This window comes from Meleagris gallopavo, chromosome 5 (genome assembly GCF_905368555.1).
Source record: "Meleagris gallopavo chromosome 5, MGAL_WU_HG_1.1, whole genome shotgun sequence".
Lineage (NCBI taxonomy): Eukaryota > Metazoa > Chordata > Aves > Galliformes > Phasianidae > Meleagris > Meleagris gallopavo.
The window spans coordinates 5,009,892-5,034,530 of NC_139408.1; the positions used below are offsets into that span (position 1 = coordinate 5,009,892).

Genomic DNA, 24,639 nt, shown 5'->3' on the forward strand with positions numbered 1-24,639 from the left:
CAGTACTATGGCAATTTCAGTGGGATAAAACACTGGGAAATAGCTACCTACTCAGACTAGGTACCTTTTTTGTTTCTAGGATATCAACAGCATTTTGATGCCAAGACAGCACAGAAAATATTCAAAGGAACTATAAAACGTATTTGTAAGTAGATTTCTATATAGTGGAAAAAGCACACATTCGTTAATGGAATATAAACAAAATGTTGTGAGCCTGTAACAAGAAAATCTTCATATTTCCACTATGTATCATTAGAACACTTTACCTAAATTACAGCTTTCAAGCACTTGTTCTATTCTTAAAAAAAAAAAAAAAAAAAGTATATTTTCTTCTTTTAAATGCATTGTATGCAATAAAGCTAGGAATCAAATTAACCTACAAATAGCTGAGTGAAAGGCATAACACTCCAGTTTTCATTTGTTAGACTGCATTTTGAATGATCTTACTCATCTGTCAAATGTTTCTTGAAATGAAGAATAAAACTGGACAAAGTAAGTAACATAATTTGACAGTTTATTTTTCAAACATTCATTATATAAAGAAAAGCTTGTCACTGTTGTACCAGCAATTTCAACTTATTCATTAGATTTAAAATATGTTTAAGAATATTATACCAGTATCATACCCCTGGAGCTGAATGACTCTATTTTCTAATGAAATAAGTTTAGAAAATTTCCATTTTGCTGGGCAGAAATTCTCATCACCAAAGTCCTGTTTAAACTCTCTGTACAGCACTTAAGCCACTTCCTAGCTTTAAGAATGAAGTGCCTTCAGTGCAAAGCTTACATTTCAGAGCACTGACGATCCAAATGGAAACGCCTTTAAATTCATAGCCAGAGATACTATCTCAGATTTAAATCCTGGACAATGGTCAGAAAAGTGGCAGGTTCTATACACTAATTAACTTTCCTGATTATTGTGTTAACTTCAAGACAAATGTAGAGTATTAAAATTGAACTGGCATCCTTCCAGTGTAGCTATGGAAAAGTCTAAAAAAACCCAAACAAATTATTTCTAGAAATCATCCCTATTGATCTTCCATCACTGCATTCAGTGATTCTAGGAAGAAGTACAAGTGAATAACCATCCTATTCGTTTTTCTTTGCTTTTGTTAACTCTTGAAATGTTTATTTTTTTCTTTGGCAGAAGCTGAGAAATGCCTATGAAATCAAATTATACTGAGTTAAATAAGTGCAATAGCCTCTGCAAGACTTTAATTTTTAAGATAGTAATTTATCCCTATAGAAGTAACATTTAATTGTTTCCAAGTTCACGCTGCATAATTTTTATTGAAGCTAAAATAGCATGAAGTTTTAAATACATTGCTTTTTCAGGTTCATCTGTAATTAACCCTGAATACAATACTTATGACCACTGTGCAGAATGATTACTCAAAGCTTGATCTCCCTAACCCTAAAGTCAAGCCAAAACTCTTGCTATTTTTATATGACATAGTAACAAATTTCAATGCTCAGACAAAATTTCTTTGAATTCGATAAGATGCTATTAGCTTTTCAGGCCACTTCTATGTTAGCAAGTAGAAAAGCATGATAGGAAGAGAATTCCAGAGCGAAACAATTGGTGCTGATAATTCAAAATCAACTGAATTTCTCAAAATTCTGCAGATTAACAGTGCAAACCAGAGGCTTTGGCAGCTGGTGTACATCAGTGAGGTTGTGGTACATCCTCCTCTTGAGTTTCTTCCTCAGTGAAGTTCCTAATGCAAGTAAATACTTCACAAGGGAAACAAAAAGAGGTGCTTCAGAAATGCACTCTGAAGTGGTGGTGTGGAAGAGGTGAGTGGGGTACACCAGGGGATCGGTGTCAAACTCGGTACATTATACTGTCATGGTTAACTGGCATGTTGGAGGGTCTTCGCCATAATCTTACTTTAACTCTTCTGTGGATGGAATGATGGCAAAAAGTCAAAAAGTCTAATTGGATCTGTTACGTACATAACAGCTGTGGCTGTGTTGTGAATTCTTTTGGGTAAAAACCTAAGCTCAGGATGGATTGTAGTCCTAGAAGCAGGGGAACGTATAGCAAGTTGATATACAGTGATAATAGGATAAACAGGACCACAGCAAGAACTCAGGGAATCCTATCCCCTGATTGCATATATTACAGCACACACTGAGTAGGAGAATTTTCTGTTGTGGTTTTTTTTTTTGCTGTTGCTGTTTGGTTGGTTGGGTGGTTGATTTTCTGTTTTGGATAGCTAGTTCTAGGCAGATGGAAGTGTGATAAGACAATCAGGACACTGAAAATTTTGTTTTTCTATAACCATAATTGTATGATACTATTGCCAGGTATTCCACTAGATAAACGTATACATTCATTTTCTTTGCAAGCAATAGGAATGGTGTGTGTGTGTCTGACATATCACTCATCACCAGTAACACCTGAACAAAGCATCAGACCATACAGACAATTTAAAAAGTATGTTGAGATAATGAAAGAATCATAGAATTGCTCAGGTTGGAAAAGACCCCCCAGATCATCTAGTCTAGCAGCAAAATAATGTGCTGTAATAAAAAAGATATAAAAAGATACAAAAGATATTTTGATAACTTTGAAAATAAATACATAAATAACAACATTTTCTCTGAATTCTGAATGAGATAAAAAAATGCAAAACCTTGGAAGCTGGCTGGAATGATAAGATAACTCTTCGGACAATTGTTTTCTTACTTTCCTTGTTCTGGTTATCTTTGCAGCAAATTTCAGCCTGAGACTGACTGCTGAATATCTCCAGATCAATTCAGATCTATAGATCTGTCTATGGATAAAACCACCATAGTGTGGCTTTGAATTCTGGGATCTCATCATAATTCAGCAGTACTTAATATAGTGATTTTGATTTTAACCAGCTGTACCAGTAGGGAAAGTTGCTGATTATAAAAGCAAGACTCTTTAGCTGGGCACAAACAGGAAGCTCATGACATTCTTAACTGCTGATCCTAAATTGAAAGTTGTTAACATTATCATTAATCAAAAATGTCAGTATCTACTATTTGATTCTTTCTTTTAGTTCTTATTTATGATTCATATTTTCATTGTATCATCTCTTGCTGTTCCCTTTGAGTGCCTTTCCTGAAAGTTCACCAGAAAATTAAATGTTTTTCACCCATAAAGTGCTTCAGTCAATTAAAAATTGGTCTGTTTCATTATTAACAACTTCTAATGGCACTAATCTCAGTTTGGTATCGCTTATCTGTCATGAGAAATGCTGAAGTTGACACGATGAATAAATCTTTATTTTCAGTTTTAGCAAATGAGAGCAACATCAGAACAATGTACCGTGGCACCAAGACTAATCTTTGGTGTAGCTGTCTGTCTCTCAACAGTCTTCAAAGCATCAAACAAATTTCTTCCCTGTTGAATGAGTAACACTCAGCTCCTGCAGAGAAAATGTATGCAAATCTGCGTTTATTTATTACACAAGTAAAAATATCCAAAAAGTCTTTTTTTCTTTTTTCTTTTTTTTTCCCCTTTGTCTACCACTCAACATTTATAGAAATTGGAGCTTCTAATACTGAGATTTTTTTATTAATATTTTTATATTTTTTAGGCAACAGTGACTCACATTTGTCTCGTAATTTAAGAAATACAACAAAATTAATCAAAACTACTGTGTAAATAACTGGGATATCTTTTTCTTTCACATTTTATTGAAGAAAACCAATTCATATATTGAACTGATTCTGACACTGATTCTGTTTCCATTGTAAACAGTTCTTTTGAAGGAGCTTGTATCTGGGGTTAGTTTGACACAGACTGCTAGTCCTTTGTCTTCTTTTTCTACAGTAAATCCTGATTACAGAAGCTGATAGCAAATTGAAGATACCTCCCTGCCATAGATCTACGTAACAAAGTATATGAAGCCTATACTGATAATACTGCTTTATATGATATAATATATATATATAACTGCCTATACTGATATACTGCTTATACTGATAAATTGGTGAACTCGTGTGCATGCAACCACAATACTTTGCACTAGTTTCAGTATATTGAAACCAATTCAAGCAGAGTAAAGAAAGTAACTTTTTTTTTTCTTTACATGACAAGGATCTTTATTCTGCTTATTCTGCACTATGGTATGGGCCATGTTCCTGTCGATCCACAGAAATTTTATGGAAAGCTGTTTTAAAAGAAGGATATTCCATGCTATGGTATCTGACTTCATTTGTCATCAGGCAATGGCTGTGTACCAGGGCACTTCACAAGACTACTTTTCATAGAACTGCCAAGGTTGGAAAAGACCTCCAACTTCATCCAGTCCAACTGTCCACCTATCACCAATATCTCTCCACCAAACCACGTCCCTTAGGACAACATCTAAATGTTTCTTAAACACCTCCAGGGACAGTGACTCAACCACCTTCCTGGACAGCCTATTCTAGCTCCTGATCAATATTTTAGATAATTTTTTCCTAATATCCAACCTGAGATGAAGTGTCCCCAGTAGGTTCTTCCTTTATTCGAATAAAAAAGACTAAAGACTCCTCTGTCTCTTTTTGGGATAAAGATGATTGAGCAAGTGTATTGGAGCAGAAATTTTCCTAACAATAGAGTGATTTAATTTTAATGGTCAAATCAAATCCAGCTTCAGAGAGGACAGATAATTGCTTTGATGAGTGCAGATGATTTCTGACGGATTTGTTCTAAGAGCGGCATTTTGGTAGAATACAAAACTGCAAGGCATTAATCTGCCTTCTGTTCTGCTATAAATGAACACCTCAGGCAGTTTGCCTCAGACTTAGAAAAATGGTACATTAGGCTCAAATGTAAAAATACTGTCTTCTAAAAGAGACATTTAATTTATGAGGTTGACTACAATAAAACATAAATGATAAAATTAGAAATATAAGTATCTTATGCATTGCTTCATCTGGGATCTAATAAGAATAAGCACTTCCCCATGATAAAGCTGTTTGGCATAGAGCTCATAAAAATAATATCAATACATACTAAGAGGGAAAAACGTACATTCTGTAAAATTAAGGCATACTTGGTCTCTTTCTGTAACAAATAGTCTTAAAGATGAAATCTATAAGCATTATTATCTCCAGCATCAGCTCAGTTTTTGGCACAGTCCTCACAGAGATTCTCTGTGGTTGGAATTCATTCATTTTGTTTAATTTAAATGGTGTAAAGTAGACAGAAGAATTAATGCTTTGCTTAATAGAAAAATGAACAGAAAATTTTATAGAACTTAATCTCTTTTCTATAATTTGGACCCCTGAGTTTCCTCTGCCATTTCAAAAGCCACTCACTCGTGGTAAAAACAGCACTGATTCTCTTTTTAATTCGCACTTAATGGAGTAATAGAAATATAATTCCTATAGGAATCAATAGAGTTTCTATCACCAGACCTCAGTAAGAGTTGGATTGTGTGACAGGCATTTTTATTAATAAGAATCACCACTTGCTTATGAAAACCACAGTGTGTTCTTAAAATCAAAAAGAATGCAGCAGTTCAAGGTAACGGAGCATAAGAAAACCTTTTCTTGAAAGAAATTCATAAGCTGTGCCTGGATAAAAAATATTTCTCTGCTGTGCAATGCCGCAAAGTTGTGAAATTGTAAACGCCCCATTTCTGTTATTTTAGCATGTTACTTATTTCATGGAAAGAAGGATGGGAAAATAAAAGGATAATGACTCTAAGTCAGTGTGAGTAGAAAATATGAAGTACATTATCATGAGCTGTGGGTACTGCTCAAAATTTCAATGTATAGGTCGATAAGAAAGGTTATATTTTCAAATGACTACTATATTTCTGTAGTATGTGGGATATCTGCTGTGCCTATGCTGCTATTACCATACCTCTGTCAACGTGAGCATGGCCAGAAGTGCCTCTTTCAAGCAAGACTGCTTCTCAGATCTCAGAGATGGCACAGTTTCACACTGTCTGTGCTGCAAATCCTGCAGAAACTTAGCATGAATAATAACACCTTGTGCTAAGTGCTTTTGAGGAGATTCTTTTGCTTCATTAACTTTTCCTCCATTTACTTTCAACTTAGAAAAATCAGATCACCTGGCTTGCTTTGACCCTTGGGGATACAAGTGAAGTCTCACTTAAGGTCCTTAAATTCTCTTTGTGGAACTTAGCCTTGACTTTTAAAATGTCATGGGACTGAGAGTCGACCTTATAATGCATTGATTCTGTCTGGCTTAGTTATTGCAGCAGTAGTTGCAGTGCTGGATCAGAAATCATGCTCCAGAAACTCTGCAGCGGTGGTTTTTCACCTCGAGGTGATATTACTGAGTTCATGGTAGGGAAAAAAAAGGTGAGAAAAAATATCATCATTCATTTGAGTTATTATGTAATCAAGTATATCTGATTACATTAACACAACTGCATTTTTGTCAGTGAATGTGTATCTGAGTTTGGTTGGCTCAACTCAGGCACTGCAGAATTTAAAGGCATTTTTGCTAATGATTCCGGCAGAAAACTGTGTTTACACCAAAACATTTGCTTTACAAGAACTAAAATCTTGAAAATGATTTGTTCTAACAAACCTTCTTGTCCTGCAGAAATGTTTTGTCCTTATTCATTTTCCACCCATTTTCTTATAGGGAGAGCAGCTGATGCTGCAGCAGCAAAGAATTTGGACCCAAGAAGGTAAATGTTTTGATCTCCATTTTGTCTGAGATCTTTGCTTTCTTCAAGTGAAGATGTCATTGTTTGTAACAAGTAGGTAAAGGAGACCTGTATCTCTAATGACTGAAGTGCTTGTGGTGTATACACAGTAATGGTGACTGAGTTAGGCTGAGTCACTGGGCTTTCACCTGAGTGAGTAACTGACAGTGTTGAGGGAGAATACTGTATCTCCTAACCCTATCCACTGTATAGCTCATTGCTGTAGATCCCTCTGCTTCTGAAATTTTAAAGAGAGAGATTTACTGCCCTTTTGAAATGCAGTACTTTGCTGAATACAGAAGAGCCATGATATAAATGAATAAGAAATGAATAAGGCCATCCTTCCTTGGTGGTTACTGTGTCTGTGTTGTGTTTTTCTTTAAGGAACACACAAAAAAAACCTCCACTGCTCCTACAACTGCAAGAAGATCCACCGATTTCAAAACAGAGAAAATTTTAAAAAGAGTGTAGTTAAAAAAAAAAAAAAATCAATATTGAACTATGCAAGAACATAGAAACTTCACTGTTGTTGAGTGTAGACAAGGAACATTACTGAACAGAAATGCTGTGACTAAAATAACACACACATGTCCTGACTCCACTTCTCCTTGCTTGGGCACCATCCCAGCTAACATTAGCTGCTCTAGGGTACATGGTTGAGTGGGGAAATATTGATTGTAAGTGGATGGTTGGACTGGATGATCTTGGAGGTCTTTTCCAACCTTGGTGAGTCTCTGATTCTACTCTATGAATTCAGCTGATGTTTAAGAGTGAGGAGAATTTGATGCATTTATAGCAAAGGCAATGAGTATTTGAAATACGTGATGCACATTTATAAACGATATATGATTTCCCATCAGTAGCTCTCCTTGATATCAAAAACAAGCAAGATCTGAACAATTACAAGAAATTTTGAACCATGACAATATAATTGGTCTTTAACTATTTTCAACAAAACCTCTTGAGCACAGTTCATACCAAAACAAAGCTGAATTAATTTCTCTGCACTCAGTAGGATTTCATATTAGGTGTAGAGGAGACCGGGGAAACAGAATTAGTGTCAAGGTAAACATGGAAGAAAATCAGCACAGACAGTAAGTAAAGGCTTTGAAGCAAAGAACTCTGTGAAGCACTCCTAGTTGAATAGATTACTGCCTCTCTTGAAGATATCCTGTAGAAAAAAACGGCTTTTATAGCTTTAAGTAAAGCTTGATTGCCTTAGTTACAGCTCACTCCTCTTCTAGATGAGAAACACCTGACTTGGCTGTTCTTTGTGTGGATTACTTATTAGCAGAATGGATGACTTAAGGTGTTTTGTTTCTTTTCTTCTACTCTTGTACTAGGTTATCTGTTCCGGTGCCTATAGTTTGCAGCCCTGCTTGTGATGTGCCTTTGTATGAGCAGAACAGTTCTTCTCCGAAAGAACGGCTATAGCCTTCTCGCTTCTTTCCAGGTATTTCAAACTTTGTCCTTTTTGATTTGTCAGCAATGCTGCAAGAGTTCAAGCAACAGTGTAAGGCAGGAGAGGCTGCATAAATTACTGCCTGAGCTCTCTGTGAAAGAGCAACTGAAAGTCTTTTGTTGTTTTTAACTCCCACTGGGCAAGTAAATGCTTTAAATGCACTTTTGTTTTAAGATTATAAGAAAATGTGGTTAGTAGCTACAACTGTGGTGATCTTAACTGTTGTGATGAAGGCAGTATTCTGTGTGTCACATAGATGTTTTAGTTCTCTGTGTTTTAAGTGCTTTTTTTAAAGAATATGGGTTGCAGACTGTAGCCAGTATGAGGCATTGCAAGAGCTGGTTTTAATAGCAGATCAAATCTGAACAAACAAATGTTCTTTTAACAGTGGCCGCAAGTAGAGCATGTGGTAGTGACATAATGTAGAGGTCATGGCTGAGGCAATTCCAAAATGAAGACACGTTACAAAATATGCTCAGAAAGACAGACCTGAAGGCTTGAATTTTTTAATGCTCGTTCCTAACAGTGACCTTTAAAAGGAGCTGCGTGCAATCGTATCACAGTAGGTAGTTGTAGCCATTCAGTGAAGCGCTGTTGTACCTATGATGGAGAACATCAAAGGGTTTCTTACAGCTTTCAAGGTCTTTGTAGAGCAGATATGAGTTTGCAGACGGTCTGTTCAGTTTAATAACCTCAGCACATCTTTCACGTAATGGTTCCTTGACTGGCTCCTAGCTCCACTCAGCTAATTGAAACCACTACAGTTCAAGAGCACAGCCCTATAGCCTTCATTAAACATCAAGGCTGCTAGCTGAGGATACGCACCTAGCAGGTATGCTATCCTTAACTGGCATGAGAGCAAATGTATCAAATCTAATCCAGCTCCACTGAATCCAAAATTACAGATGATCAACACTGAGAAAGTAAATAAAATTTTGGCAAATCGATGTAGACAGAGTAGGCATCACTGTGTGTGTCTGGATAGGTGTACTGTATTTCTTTGGGGAGTGAACTGTGTGTTCTAATTTCTCTTCCTCTGGTGACCAGTTGATAGTTACATTACACCTCATGCAATCATCTTATCTAAAAGCTGATTTTGTACTTCAGTACAACTGTTATTGATTTATCTGGGTAGTTAGGTATGCAGCACGGTCAGAAGCTGTAACTGCATTATGCGCTGATATCCACGTGGACTGCCTAGCGGTGCTCTCTCTCTGTGTCCATCCCACTGTTGTTTCTCTCTGAGTGTGTCATTTTTACTGAGCATCTGATGTCATTTGTTTTTCCGTGGCAGAAAATAGCTGAGTGCGAAGTCTTAAAATGCTCTTAAATTTAGAGTGTTTCAGGTTTTCTGGGAACAGTTCTATTACACTGGTGTGTGTGCATGCTTAACAAGAAGGAAGAGCTCTGAGACATACATAATTGGTTATTTATTACTCACTGATACCTTGCCAAAAACAAAAACTTAAATCATTAGTAGTGGTAAAAATAATCACTACTGATGTAGAATAGGAATTCATATAAAAAATGGGACTGCTGCTTTAATAGAGGCTAAAAGGATATCATGTGGGCTCAGCCATAAATATGGATGTGTGTGTGTGTATATATTTAATCAACTGAATATTATGAAACAAATTATTTAAATCCTCAGTTTATTTATTAATATTATAAAATGTGTAGTCCACTTATCTGTGTAGTAAATGAATCATGTTTATTAATATCATTCTAATTATACAAAAATCAGAGCTCTACATCTAACAGTTTTACATAGATCAATGTCACAATGTGGTGGAATAATATCATAATGGAATACTGATATAAACTTCAAATACTTGATATAAACATCAAATCTGGGAGATGTGTTTCCAATCTTCTCCATTTCTGGTGAAGTGCACTTCTTTGCTTTTGCTTCAAGTACATCTATCACTCTATCATAGCAATAAATAAAGCAATGTGCTTCTTTTGTGAGGCTTAGGTTCAGTTTTTGCATGGAGGGTCTTCCAAAGGACCCTTCTCCTGGCTGTTGGTGAAGTCTTAACATCACCACTGAGGTATCCATACAGAAAAAAATCATGTAATTTTTCAAGTTTTATCATGTTTACCTTACCTGTGCAGAAACATTGCAAATAATTCTGTTTTCACAAACAGATCTTCTACTTTACCACAGAAACATCTAAAGTGGAGTTGGCCTTTGAGCCAGCAAAACTCTCATCTGTGGGAATGCAATTTTTCAGTAGTCGACTATATAACCCCCATCTTCAATCTGTATTCTGTATGATTGTTTCTTGTGTCAGGCTTCTTCAAAAGAATTAATGCCCTCTGATTTCCACCTGAGATTATAGCTGGTATTTTAGCATTTGCTTTCTGATTTATAAGCTAATAAGGGACTGGAATAATGAAAGTGATATCTCTACAAAAACTTTGGAATAATAAGGTTGGTTTTTTGGGGGTTTTTTGTTTTTGTTTTTAAACAAACATGGAAGACATAACATATATATTACTTCTGATGATATTGATTTTTATAAATCCTTGAAGGACACAAAGATTAATATTTAGATGCTACGTTTATTTTGATACCTGAGATGCCACTGAGCAGTAGACATGAATGGCCAATTCAATGACTAAATTACTCACAACATGTTGGTATTCCACATACCCAAGAGGGGAAAAAATAAATCTGTTTTTTTCTTCAGAAGATTTTTTATTCTTGTCTTAGTTGCTGTTAATATCCTCTTAGTGCTAAAGACGTACTTTCAGAAGTGGTTATTGAAGTGACCAGCCATGACTCTTTGTTAAGTTTGATGTAAATCGCCATGTAGGCTGAGGTAATGAAGGGAACACATTTTAGGAACTTACTTGCCAAGCCATTAAAACGATACTCTGAACTCTGTTGTCAAATGCTATAGCTAAGTAAATCCATTTATGTCAGTTAAAGGTCTTGGTTGTTACTTTGGTAACGGTGGAAAGCTACAATTTATTTCCTTTGTGTTGTGCTTATGCCAATATAGTTAGAAAATAATTCTTAATAGCTGTGTGTAGAGTCACTGACCAGGGCTAATACGTGGCTTTTTTTTGACTGCTGCTCTGTTTTTGCCTTGGCAGAGAAATTACCAGCTTCACTGCATGAATCCCCTTTGTATCATGCAGACCAGTTTCAGTGTGAATACTGAAGTGTATGAGTGCTACTTTTTTCTTTTGTATCAGAATGACTTATAATTTGAATGCTCAGTGAACATAAAGGAACAAAAGCTCAGCTGGCATTATTTAACTGTTAAATGCTGATGAAAGGCTTGAAGTGTGCTCTTCTACCTGCTTGGTGGTTGTGAGTGGGAGGTAGTGGTGTTCATAATAGACCTGCGGCTACTGCTGAACAGTTTTGCATCAAGTGTTTTGAAGTCAATGGCCTTACTATAGGGAATAAAGCTATTTTAACAGGCAGAGTCTGTTGTGGTAGTAAGCCCCTCTTTCTCTGCTTTTCTTGGGCTCCTGATCAGAGGGAGATCTGGCTAATGATGAAGCTTCCGACCTTAAAAACTGTGTTGCCTCCCAACTGAAGTTCTACAATATTCACAGTATTCAAATATTCAGGGAATATGGGGGGAGAGGATGGATTATTAGTGCTCTGGGGGCGAAGTCATTGTATCTGAAGAACTTTGCCTATGCTATTATTGCTACTAGGGGAGAACATCTACGTTTTCTCAAGGACTCTTGTGAAAAAACATGTTAGTATTACCATAGGTAATAAAGTCACTTGGTAGCCAAGTACAGTGTGTTTTTTAGGGTTAGTTCCTGCTTCCTCAATGCACAGAGGAAGTGCTGGATTGAATGTTGATTGTATGCCCAGAGTGCCTTCTTTTGCTTTGCTTAAATCCTAAATTCCTCAATACATATCTTAATTTTTATCTAAATTCTTACCTACGTACTGGATTGGTAAAACCATTTACAGTCCTGAAATGATGTGTGTGCTCTGCAGTACTTTGGTTTAGGTCTTATTAGTTAAACCATATACTTCAGTAAAACCCATTAAAAACGATCTATTATCAAGTGAAGAAAGTGCTCATGAAATGCACTAAAATGAATCGAAATACTGAGCTAAACTTTTCCTCGGTGCATAATGATGAGTTGAAACTACTCATATGGCAGCATCTGTCCATCTCAGTTTTGCCTTAAGTTGGTTGTCGTACTACTGGTATGGATTCTGCTATAAATCAAGCATAGCGAGTGAGGCTTCTGATTCTATTTTTTTATTTTAATTTTTATTACTATACATCAAAATGTCAGCATATAGAGCCAAAATAGGGATGCAAATCTTTGCATTTTTAACCAGGCTCGGTAAATGAGGAATCTACTCATTCTGGAATCCTCCTTATAATTAAGCATCAGAACAGATATTTTCTGACATATAACACAGTAAGAAAAATTCTTTATGAAGATAATCATGTTCAGAAATCTTCCTAGAAAAACCTACAAAAAGAAGACACAACACAGCAACAAATCTTTTGGTTCTTCTCTTATCAGATGTAAATCAGTTGGACAGCTTTGAGATCAAGGAGCCCTGCTGTTCCACGCCAGCTAAGAAAGTAGCTCAAGATGCCTTCAAAACACCACTGCATTTTATTTTGGCACTTAAATGACATTTGTTGAGTGTTAACTTGTTTGCAAAGATAAGCACACTCTGCAGTTTACAGCTTTGGCACGTATCTTCAGGTTCTTATCTCTGAAAACACTGCTTGCCTGTGGCATGTTTGGCAGGCAGCAATGCTCCTGCATTCCCCTCAAGTCACAAGCAAGCGTAGAGTTCACCTTTGTTTCTTTTCCTGTGGGCATTTAATAGTACATAGCAGCACTGCTGCTGCCTGCTTTAAAGGGAGCTATGTCAGGACTCAATGATGAAATCTCTACATAAAAAAAGATTGAGCTATTTTTTGTGGTATTTTCATAGTAAATGTTCTTCGTGCGTTGTAAGAAAATTTTGAAATATTTTCTGATAAATTCTGCTTTTTTCATATGTGACTCAGAGTGGTGTTAAATAGAACTTTGCATGTGTTACAGATTTTCTTGTTAATTAAAATATTTCTGGTCATAGGAAGGGAAGGAGTTAACCAGTGGATGTTTGCCAGGAACGTGATCTCCTTAATAGACATTTCTTTTATTGCAGATCTCTGCAGGATGTTTGATCTGTAGCTTCTCCCTGCACTGCAGTTACTGGAGTCAGTATTTCATAGAAGAAAGTGATATAATGAGTGTTGGAGGTCATGTTCTGTGGTACTTTTCAAGCAACAGAGTAGAAATCTTGGCTTAAGTTGTTTTTGGGTTGTTTTTTTTTTTTGACATCTCAGATTCTAGTGTGTTTGTTTGTTTGTTTGTTTTAAATAACTCTAAGTGTTGTTTTTTTTCTGTATCTCCTCTTAGTTAGGAGGCAGCTTAGGTGGCTAAAAAAGAAAGATCTTGAGCCCGGAAGAAAATACGCAACATGAAAAGGCCATATATTTGATCATCCACAAAGCCTATGAGAAAGTTCACAGTACCACTGGAGTAATATTAGATGGATGACAATGACCAGAATTGCTCCTAGTCTGTAGCAATAGCAACTGAGGACAATGGCAGTATTTAGGATAGTGGAGATAGTAGATGAAATAAGTGCTGGGGCAGGGCAAAAGCCAACTGCAGTTTCACAGTGTATGTCAAAGACCATCCCATCCCAAAATCATAGAACTCTTCCTGTGCTCTAAGGCATCACTTGAGCTATGACCTTATGGATGTTTATAAATGCTTCTTAGCTGTATTTTGTTTGCCTTTATTAAGAAAGGGGATGTTGAAGGGATATGTGAAAACAACTTTGCTGTGTTGAGCAAGAGGGAGCCAAATCTGAATTGTTATACGCTAATTGGACGAGCTGGAAATTCCTGGGATTTTAGAGTGGATCATTTGAAAATGTACAGGATAGCAACTGACAGCAAATTAGTAATTTGGACACCAAGTGTTGTTTCAGCAAGACAAGAAACAAATCTTTCTGTTCAGCAACTAAAAATATTTGGAAGTGCCCTGATTGTAAAATTCTAACATACGTGAGATTGTGATGTGTGTCAAATCAATCCAGAAAATCCGGAAAACTTCTTCATTGGGTAAAAGTGAAATTAATGTTTTGTGTTCTAACGATAGAAAAGAAAATCTTTTAGAATAAATCCTCTGAAGTATCTGCATCTTTAAATGCTGTGTTATCGATCAACTTGTTTATATATAAACTGCTTTTGATCTTAGTCCAGTTGCTTAAGAAATGTGAACCTGTGTGCCTTTACCTCATTCTGTTACATGGCAGTACATAAGAGTTGATGCAAAAAAAACCCTACTGAATCCAATAGTTTATTTTTCCACAAGTTTTTTTTTTCCTTACTAAAAATCACTGCAGTGTTCTACTTGTGGAACAGCATGACCTTAAGAGGCCCTTATTGTCTTAAGCTGTTCTGTTTTTCAAGTACCTTTAATATAAGCCTAGTGGGAAAAAAAATGTATGGCATTTGGTTGTTGATTTTATTTATTTATTTATTTTTGCAATGAAGTGAATACTTTCACAAAGGAAAGAGAAAGAATAGGCCATAGGCTCTGATGTACTTCTGTGTGGTTTTTAATTCTGTACTGGATGTTTTGATGTAGTTACATTTTAGTTCTGAATGCTATCAACATCCCTGTATGTGTTTCCAATCACATGAAGCAGATATTCCCATCTGTATAATTTTGAGCACCTCCTAGTTTGCTTGGAAGGAACATAATAAGAGTTGAAGGAATACACAGTTTTCTTATTTTTATTTTTTCCCAATCTTTACTTGTGCCTCTGTTCCCCTTCTATATAAATCAAAATCCAATGTACCGTGTGCTGTAGTTCAGAAGGTTTCATATCTATGCTGGCAGCTGCTATAACCAATGATTTAGGCCACCCTCTACCCAGGAAAGAGAAGATGTTAGAAGTTGGTGATTGTTGCAACTCTGAATCTTATTTGTGGATTTCTGTTTAAATGCTGAGAGAAAAGCTTAAGAGCTGTGCTATTGCTTTTAGACTGTTTCAAAACAAACCGAGTGATTCATAGAATCACAGAATGGCCTGGATTGAACAGGACCTCAAAGTCCTCACCTAGTTTCAACCTCCCTGCTGTGGACAGGGTCACCAACCACTAGATCAGGCTGCCCAGAGATTCTTGCAGCACTGCTTTATGAAGAACAATTGCGAATTGTGTTCTGTTGAGTTCATATGATGGTGCTCATTGAATGCAAATGAAGCAAAAGGATGATGTATCACCTGCAGCACTCAGCTTGGTATCATCAGTATACTTGCTGAGGGTGCATTTGATCGCACTGTCAATGTTGTTGATAAGAATGTTGAAGTACACCGGCCCACTGATGACCAGCCTCCAACTGGACATAGAGCCATTGACCAGAACTCTGACTGCAATCATCCAACAAATTCTATATCTACCAAATAATCCAACCTTCAAATCCTTTTCTCTCCAATTTATAGATGAGAATGATGTGGGACAGTGTCAAATGCCTTGCACAATTTCAAATGGACTACCTTCTATTTTGTGCCTGGTTTCTAGCAGCTATTTGGCTTATAGAGACAGAATGGAAGGGATAAATGAAATAGGGATGAGGAAGTGAAGTTGGTGCAATGTGAATCATCAGTGTCTATGTTGGTGTTTGATTTTTTTTATTTTTTCTTTTCCACCTACACTAAAAACTTACTAGTGGAAGGAAGGTAAGAAAAGACTAAGATAAGAGACTGGCAGAGCAAAGCAACCCAGCATTGCTACCATTACCATAGATGAAAATAAGACTCTGATGTGCTCTTCAAGTGTTAGTTTAGACCGTTGTTACTGGAGTTACCTAAGGATTTGGTCAGGTTTTTTTACAGCATCTGTCTGAACGTGTAAATTTAGCTTATTGCCTTCAACAAGATAATTCACTATAGACCACTAGAGAACTTTCTTTTAATTCCTGTGAAATTTTAACAGGACTTCCGATCCATTGCTGTAGTCATACTAGTTATAAAGACTGCAATAGCCATTGACTAATGGTGAAAATGACTCTAAGCAAAAAAAGGCATTTTAATGGGAAGAGCAAGCACTGAGAGATATGTCAATATGAATGTCCACAGCAGTATGGAAAATGAGACTACAATTATTTCAGCTCATGCAGTGTGTTTTTGACAGCCTTCAGAGATGGAAAATACTTTGCTAGCTACTTCTCTCTGTGAGCATTCATGAGTAGAACTTAAACATTATGACGTTTAAAATGGGAGGTCAGCACAGATGCAATTGTAAAAGGCAGAGAACAGTACGGCATAGTTTTGCTGCATTATCTTGTACATCCCACTGGAATATATTATTCTCCAAATAAAATGGTGTGTCTGTACTTAAAGCATGATGCTGCTTTTGTATGTCCTTTGCATGTTGGCTATTTCTGAATATAGCCAATGAAATCTCAGAAGTTTAATTCTGCATTGGAATCTGTTTATCTGAACTCAAGGACTTATAAAGGTCAATATGCAACGCAGACTCAAACTCTCCAACTTACTCTCCATTCAAGTAAATATTGATCTCTCTTGCGGAGGATTTCAGGGAATGAATCAGGTAATTCACAGATAGTGATGGAGATTTATACTGGAATGCTATGTCAAATATCAGAACTGATCACAAGTGCTCTACTACAGAATGAGAGACAATGTGCTAATGCGTTTATACAAGTACTTAAATCTTAAGGTTTGATGTAAAGGGCATGTTTAAGGCTTCTTTAAGCATCCTCAATGTGGGAATCAAATGTTTCTGCATTAGAATTAGATAATAATTTTTTATTTCATGGTCTCCGCTGCCATAGTTCTTTTTGGGAGTCTTTCTGCTTTATTTAGGGGGGCTCTCTGATTGCATCGCTTATCCTCTAGATGAACCTTCCCCAGGAACGCACAATCAGTATATAGGTGAAGTATATATGTAATATTTTGTCATACACAGTGCAAGAATATCCTGCACGAGATTGATCAAACCAGAGAACAAGTCATGGCACGCACAAGGAAATGCCTGAAGAGACATCCGGAAGGCCTGGCATCACCAGGTGCTCTTTGTTTAAGGAAGATTTTGAAGAAAATCACCATATCAATGCGACAAGAAGAGCACTGAGACATTTTGTAAACAAGAGGATGGCTACTGACTGACACCAGATAGCACATAATTAACAAATGTAAACTTTGATAAGATTATGAACCTGGAGTACCCAGCCAATGGGGAAACAGGGGAGGGGAATAGGCAGAGGGGGAAATGAGGTACAAAAGCTGTCACTGTGGCCTTAGGGGTGCCCCTGCGTGCGGGATGCCCATCATTGCAATCGCGAATAAAATCTGCTTTTATCAGAAATGCTGTCCTGACAAAAATTATTTGGATATTTCCAACACTCAACCCCTACGTAGTAGGTGCTTCCGAACACAACACTGTGTCGAAATGGTGAATTTTGCTAAGTTTGCACATTGTTCACTAGTCATAGTTAATATGCTTAAAGTGTGTTTTTATGTTCGTTTACTAGCTTGGGTTGCTTGAGTTCTGTTTCAAGGGCCTTTATACAACAAGAAAGAACAAAAATACGCAGCCCTTTTGGCTTATAATAGAAATACACTTCTTCCAATGCATGGTGAATTTTTCAGATTATGAAATACATGCAGACTGGCATAGGTGTATATTTTAAAACATATAGTGAACTTTCAAGAAGAGTTTCAGACTATTGAAAGTCAAATGTCTTACTGTAGCATTTTTTTTTTTTAATGTGTGTCCACATATATATATATGTAGGTTGTACCATTGCAGATCATAAAACTTTCTTTTGGCACTTTTAACTTGAAGAATTTTGTAGTATTTTCTGGATAATGATAAAAAAAGATTCAGCATGCATAATGAACTTCTTGTAGCTACAGATAATGTTTTCCAGTTTAAGGATGTGTATTATGCGTATTCATGCAAGACTGAGAAATCTTAGCACATTTGATGGTGAATGGCTTTCAAAAGGAGAATGCAGAGTATAAATAACACAATGCGCTCCAGTTTTTAAAGGCTTTTAAGGCTTGTCTGTGGCAATGGAGCTGCTTTGAACTATCTGCCCTCCCTGCTGTCGCTGTCTGGGCAGTTCTAAAGCATGGTGTGATGAGTTGACGGTTGGACTAGATGATCTTAGTGGCCTTTTCCAACCTTAATGATTCTATAGTTCTCCCACTGTCAAGAGGTTCATTTCATCACTATGGAGTCCCGCTGATTACTGTGCAGCGAAGAATGCTTCTGTCCCCTAAATGGCAACGAAGTTAACAGATGTAATTAAAAAGTTTTCAGCTGCTAATGAGCAAGTTAATGAGCTGCTAACGTTTGACTACATTGTGTTGATGTAAATCTCAAAGCGTTCTGGTTGAGAATGGGAAAACAGAACAAGAACTGTAGTGCTTGGTCCTTAATTTGTCAGAGCCTATAATTTAAATTCACAAGTGATTTGCAGAACATGTCTTCCTCCTTTTCCCTTTTTCGGTGCTGGCTTAATCTCACCTTTGCTTTCTCCCTGATTCCCTTCAGACACGTTTGCTATTTGGATCATCGCCTCACAGTTGTGAGGGTAATACTTATGCCCTTTCTCCTTCCTGTACTAATACAGAATTGCACAGCTTCCATGACACAGCTGCTAAGTAGAATAAGCAAGGGGATTGCAGGTGGTGTGAGAATATTCTTTCTGTCACAAGCTGTCGTGTTTCAGCAACGATATTAACCTTTTGCTGCTCTTCCCCCCTGCTGACAACATGATCTCGGAAGTACAGAATCTGTCTCTCTGCTTTTTTCCTTTTTTTTTTTTTTTTTTTGCTTTAGAAGCTAATGCTTTTTTACTTTTTTGTTTGTTTTTATGTGGACACAAGGAGCAGCATAAGAGATGTCACCAGCTTCTAGGTGATCGTCCCCCTCTACTCAGCTCTTCTAAGGCCCTATTTGGAGTACTGCGTCCAAGCCTGGCGGCCTCAGTACAGGAAGGATGTGGAGCTCTTGGAGCGGGTCCAGAGGAGGGCACTGAGATGATCAGAGGGCTGGAGCACCTCTCCTATGAGGAAAGGTTGAGGGAACTGGGCTTGTTTGGCTTGGAGAAGAGAAGAATCTGGGGAGACGTCATTGCAGCCTTCCAGTACTTGAAGGGAGCTTATAAAGAGGAGGGGGAATGGCTGTTTACAAGGGTGGATAGTGATAGGACAAGGGGGAATGGTTTTAAACTGAGACAGGGAAGGTTTAGGTTAGATATTTGGAGGAATTTTTTCACACAGAGGATGGTGATACACTGGAACAGGTTGCCCAAGGAGGTTGTGGATGCCCCATCCCTGGAGGCATTCAAGGCCAGGCTGGATGTGGCTCTGGGCAGCCTGGTCTGGTGGTTGGCGATGCTGCACATAGCAGGGGAGTTGAAACTAGATGATCATTGTGGTCCTTTTCAACCCAGGCCATTGTATGATGATTCTATGATTCTTTTTTACTTCAGATTCTAGTTTCAATTACTAAGCAAAATACAACTTTCAGTCCTGCAAAATAATAATAATAAAAACATAGACATAATAGAAATAATAATAAAAACAGACAGTCCGAGAATGCCTAGGCAATACCAATGTTCATAAATCCATGGGACCTATGGGATGCATTCACAGGTGCTGAGGGAGCTGGCAGAGGTGATTGCTGAACCATTCTCTATCATCTTTGAGAGGTCTTGGAGATTGGGGGAGGTGCCTGAAGACTGGAGAATAGCCAATGTCACTCTGATCTTCTTAAAGGGCAAGAAGGAAGATCCAGGTAATTACAGGCCAGTCAGCCTCACCTCTATCCCTGGAAAGGTGATGAAACAGTTTGTGCTGGATGCCATCTCCAGACAATTGGAAGAAAAGGAGGTTATCAGGAGTAGTCATCATGGCTTCACCAGGGAGAGGTCATGCTTGACCAACCTGGTGGCCTTCTATGACGTTTTCACTGGCTGGGTGAATGGAGGGAGAGCAGTGGATGTTGTCTACCTTGATTTCAGCAAGGCATTTGATACTGTCTCCCACGACATCCTTATAACAAAGCTGAGGAAGTGTGGGATAGATGAGTGGACAGTGAGGTGGGTTGAGAACTGGCTGACTGGCAGAGCGCAGAGGGTTGTCGTTGGTGGTGCAGAGTCTGGCTGGAGACCTGTAACTAGAGGTGTTCCTCAGGGGTCGGTGCTGGATCTGGTCTTGTTCAATATCTTCATCGATGACCTTGATGAGGGGATAGTGGCCACCCTCAGCAAGTTTGCTGATGATACGAAGTTGGGAGGATTGGCTGACACACCTGAAGGCTGTGCTGCCATTCAGCAAGACCTGGACAGGCTGGAGAGCTGGGCAGTAAGAAACCAGGTGAGGTTTAACAAAAGCAAGTGTAGCATCTTGTATCTAGGAAGGAATAATTGCATGCACTGGTACAGGTTGGGGGATGACCTGCTGCAGAGGAGCTCTGCAGAGAGGGACCTGGGTGTCCTGGTTGACGGTGAGGGTGACAGAGCACTGGAACAGGCTGCCCAGGGAGGCTGTGGAGTCTCCTTCTCTGGAGATACTCAAGACCCGCCTGGACACCTACTTGTGTGACCTGGTGTAGGGAACCTGCTTTGGGAGGGGGGTTAGACTTGATCTCTGGAGGTCCCTTCCAAGCCCTATGATTCTGGGATTCTGTGACATCCTATTTCAACTGCCAAACACTCTAGACATCATCACGGTGATGATTTCTGCTTCAAATCTCAGCTACGTGGGGAAAGAGCAAAATCTTGTGCTGCTGATGCATGGCTGAGATTGTGGAAATAAAGCTGCAAGTTCCAAGGCACTGATAACAGAGTAGCAAGCTAATAGATTAGCTTCTGGAATCTACTTGTATTATGACTTGTCTGTCGAATGCTAAGATGTCTTGTAGGACTATACTGTACTGAAATACATCATTCAAAATTTCAGCATGCGCTGTATGCGCTGTCTTACTAAAAGGAATTTGTAAGCAAATATGGAAATGCTGCACCATCTTGTACCTAAGATGTACAAATTATGTAGGTAAATTATTCAGTAAATTATCGTTTAACTTTCATGCATTTAGTTGTGGCATTGTGCCCAAAGATGTTTTTGCAGAATGTCAAATGTAGTTGTCTTATTTCTAGAAAGATTATTACGGAGGAAAGAAAGTCTTACATACCTGCTTAAGTCACCTTATATTTACTCAAATGTTGTAGCTTATGTTAATCTTGTTTTTATGAATGAAGCTAGAATAATTACAGTGTCTACTTGAGCAGTGGCTCTTGGATTTTCTTGTATGACAGAACTGATTACTGCCCTGCCCTTTCCTTGGTTCAGACTTTTGGTTAAATCCAAGCCAAGAAGATCTTCAGCTGCAGCAATAAAGTTTCCAGCTTTCTTTATTTCTGACTCCCCCATGGTGAACATCACATTAGTCTTCCCCAAAGAAGTGCACAACAATGCTGTGCCTCTAGCTGAACAAACACAATCTGTTCCCTTAAAGAGTGAGAGGAAAAAAACAGGTATCTGAGCCCAGAAGATTGCAATTGATTTCTTGAGGTCAGGGCAGGAATCAAACCTTCACCTAACCTTATTGCTTACTATCAGGGCACCTGCTCTCTCAATCCCAGATAGTTATCATCTCCCACTTCATGGATTATCTCTTAGCTTTCATTGAAAGCTATCACTCTCTGTAGCTTGAAAAGATTTTGAGAAGATGAATGTTGAAATAAAAGTTTAATTACTGTTCAATTAAGTCTGGTAATGACCCCTTCTCAATTTGAACAGGCTGTTTTTAAACATGCATGGCAGATACAGCTCCATCTTTTGTGAACTGACAGGCATGGAGTCAGTGAGTTGGAAGAGATGACCTTTTGAGGTCTGTTTCCAGTTACATTCCTCTTGAAGACTCTTTTTGGCAAATATTTAAAACAACTTTTGAAAAGATTGAGTAATCATGGCAATTGAGTCTTTTTGATATTTTGCATAAGCAAACCAAGGAGGGTTGCGCATCAGGAAAGTGCAAAGAGCAGGGCATCCTTGTCTGGGAGGTTATGGCAGATACAGTTTTTTAAATCCTAAATGTTTATTGACAAATATTTGTTTTTCTTTTCATAAGCCTTGTTAAGCAGAGCTTGCAGTATTCTGATGAACAAAAAGAGAGTTGTCACAGAAATTGATGATGACTCTTCTGTTCTCATACTGGAAAATGGAGTTTGTGATGAGGACAATTCTGAGTTGGTTTTGGTTCTGTGATAGAGTGCTTTCTGTTCTAACACTTTTGCCTTTTAATGACATGAGCATGCAAAAAGCACTAAATAATACAGAGAACCTGACATGGTCTTCACTCTACTCACTGTTCCTAGGGATGAGTAGATGAGCTTTGTGTATTTCTTCCACTTTATAGTTTTGCAGACTTGGAAGAATGTGGGAATGCAGGCTACAATACTCTTCCAACATCTTTGTTTAATTTGCAAAATGCTCATGATCATCTGATTTAAAAAAAAAAAAAAAAAAAAAAAAAAAAGGCTAGCTCTTGATTGCTTGATATTCTATATGTTGGCAGTTGAGTAGGAAATGACAGATGACTGATCAGTAAGGAAGGTTTCCCTGATGTGCAATGAGCTAATTATGTTGGCTACCTTCATATTGACTCTCCATTCAAACAGTGCATAGAAAGAATAATGATGTGGGATCTACTCAGGAAGCAATGAAATTGGTGCAAGTTTTTATTATAGCAACTATGCTTCTACATCAATAAAGGGTCTGTTCTGACCATGCTTATATTTTACAGATCACCTTATTTGTACTGGGAAAGTGTCTCTATTTTATGGCTTTCCTCAGTACTCATTCTTTTCCCAACTCTTGCATTCCTCAGCACACATACTGTCAGATCCACACCGATCTAGAGATAGTAAGTTGCATTTTAGTTTTGACTCTCAACTTCACCTTCCCTGTGTGAGAGTTTTTAGACTGGCAATGCTGTCCTCAGCTCACTGGTAGGAATGGAAGAATGGTTGTGGAGCACAAAGCTGGCTTTTCTCAGAAGCTCTAATTTAGGGGGAGGCATATGAACCAAGAGGCCCCTAGTACAGTTGAGTTTCCTTCTGTAGAAACTCTTTGTGGGCAGGGATAGCTGCTTAGATTTTTACTCAGCAGCTTTACTGTGAGCTTTTGTGAAGTTTTGGGCTCCCTCATGTACATCCTGCATATCAAGCTGGAAGGTTTTTGCTAGGGTGGGCTTTAATGAAATGCTGACAGTGGGTACCAACCGGGAGGAGGAGATTTGAATTAGGATGTTCTGTAGAACAGAGAATGATTGGAAGCAATATATATTTTTATTTTTTTTTCCCTGAAAGAAAGCCATTTATTTCTTATGGTATTCCCCCTGAGAAATGAGGAATCCATTCAGGGAAATTATAAATAAGACTGAGCAGCCTATAAAATGCATTACTTAAGGAGAAATCAGAAATGAATGTGACTTAAGCACTTTGCTTAGCTGGTGCTTGGAAGTACTATATATATAGCATATAGAGATGTGCACTTATGAATGCAAACAGGCATATTAAAAAACAAAATAAAAACACTGAGCCAAATGGCTAGTATAAGTGGGCAACTAGAGGAGACCAAAAATATTGCAGGCTCAAAAGGAGAAGAAAAATACAGAAAGCAGAGCTGAAAGACAAAAGGAAAGTTGCAGAAAAGGTTATGGTAAATAATAAGAAATTTATAAGCAAGAAAAGGTCAATGGAGAAGAAGGCTAGGCTTCTTTGATAGCAGCAGTAATTTATTGACCAAAGAAAGCAGAGTGCTAAGAAATTAAATGAATTCTGTAGCAGTGCTTGCAAAGGAGAACCAGGGTGAGATGCCAGAACCAGTCATAAATTTTCCCAGAGTGCAGAGCAGTAGTGGATAAAATAGGTGTTGTGCCAAAATAGGTGCTCTAAAAATTAGCGTCTTATCCAGAGAGCTAGCTAGATTGCATGGCTGAAGGTTGCAAGTTTGATGTAGATACATCAGAGCTGTGCCTGGCACTGCTAAGGGAACTTCTGTCTTCCATTTACCTTCTCCTGTTCTCATTCAAAAGATGATTTATTTTCTCATTAAATAATCTTGTATCATGTACATCAGTACTATCAGAAAACTGATCAAATGGTATGCTACATATTATCCTTGTTAGATTTTTTTATCTTTATCTTTATATGCATATTTATGCTTTTATACATATGTATGTCTATATATGCATAATGTACATATATAAAAGTGGAAAAAATTGTATGCATGCGGGCTAAACCCAGGATTTTAATAGCAGTAGTATGAGAAATCTTAGCTCAAACACCCTGAGAATGTTGGTTCTCATTGCCTATTACTTTCTTAGGTAATACAAACTTCTCTCTTCAGTGAATGAAATGTGACCTTATGCTGGGAAACTGAACTTGATGGCAGGGTGATGGGAACTTGGTACT

At 37.7% G+C, this 24,639-nt stretch overlaps 1 protein-coding gene across 10 annotated transcripts in view; it reads left to right on the top strand.

The window, feature by feature from the left end:
* Positions 1-24,639, top strand: part of LOC100539913 (leucine zipper protein 2-like) — a 251,299-nt gene that overhangs the window by 65,030 nt on the left and 161,630 nt on the right. For 5 of the 10 annotated variants that reach the window (XM_085223952.1, XM_085223960.1, XM_085223961.1 and 2 more), the window contains exons 3-4: positions 6,587-6,632; positions 7,994-8,103. The gene's annotated coding sequence lies outside the window, so the exon portion shown is untranslated. Of the gene's footprint in view, positions 1-79; positions 146-6,586; positions 6,633-7,993; positions 8,104-24,639 lie in introns of all 10 variants that reach the window. The other 5 variants (XM_085223956.1, XM_085223954.1, XM_085223958.1 and 2 more) reach the window with 3 other exon arrangements.